Source organism: Mus caroli, chromosome 14 (genome assembly GCF_900094665.2).
Source record: "Mus caroli chromosome 14, CAROLI_EIJ_v1.1, whole genome shotgun sequence".
Taxonomy (NCBI): Eukaryota; Metazoa; Chordata; class Mammalia; order Rodentia; family Muridae; genus Mus; species Mus caroli.
In genome coordinates this window covers 100,732,670-100,733,604 of record NC_034583.1, presented here as the reverse complement: position 1 = coordinate 100,733,604, position 935 = coordinate 100,732,670, and the positions used below count along the sequence as shown (strand labels likewise).

At 33.2% G+C, this 935-nt stretch overlaps 1 pseudogene; it reads left to right on the top strand.

The window, feature by feature from the left end:
- Nucleotides 1-271: 271 nt before the first annotated feature.
- LOC115029346 lies at nt 272-387 on the top strand (annotated as a pseudogene).
- Nucleotides 388-935: the final 548 nt, after the last annotated feature.

The window sequence follows — 935 nt, the reverse complement described above, 5'->3', positions numbered from 1 at the left end:
CAAAAGGAAGCAAATTCACCCAAGAGGAGTAGACTGAAGGAAATAATCAAACTCAGGGGCGAAATCAACCAAGTGGAAACAAGAGGAACTATTCAAAGAATCAACCAAATGAGGAGCTGGTTCTTTGAGAAAATCAATAAGATAGACAAACCCTTTGATCTTTGAGAAGGGAGCAAAAACCATCCAGTGGAAAAAAGACAGCATCTTCAACAAATGGTGCTGGCACAACTTGCTGTTATCATGTAGAAGATTGTGAATTGATCCATTTCTATCTCCTTCTTGGCCTTTTGGCTAAGATCAAGTGTAGTATCTGTTCTTATCAGTCTTTTATGTTTTCAAATGAAAAAAAATGTAATAGTGAGTTAGTGTGTGGTACATTCACCTTCCCTTATCCAATTTGTTAAAAACATGTTGCTGATCATATTAATACAAGAATTAATCCTATAAACAATTAATTATCCATATTGCTTTAATTATCACAATTTTTAAAATGATCATTTTAAAATATAACCTGTTCATTATGATTTGTCAATTTTCGGTTATGTAGATTTTATTCTAAATAAACCTTATAAGTGATTCATTTTACCTCAAAGGAAAGCTTGTGCACCATAAGCCTTGTTTTATTGTTATGACTCAGCTCACAGCTTAAACTACATAGACTTCATTTGTTATAACAGGAAGGTAATCATGTTGTTCTAAAGTAGTTTAAAATGCACAAACAGTTTGTATACGAGGTAAAATAGTGCTCTCAGAACAAGAAGTCCTTCCTGATATTTGAAGGGAAGTCAGTCATGATGAGCAAGTGTGAAACATGTGATGGTTATATTAGGAATATTTTGCACATTTCTAGATTCATGCATGTAACTGTTCCTCTAACTGATGCCTGGGCGTTTGAGTATTTAGTTGTCAGACTAGAAAACAATTTGAATTCTAAT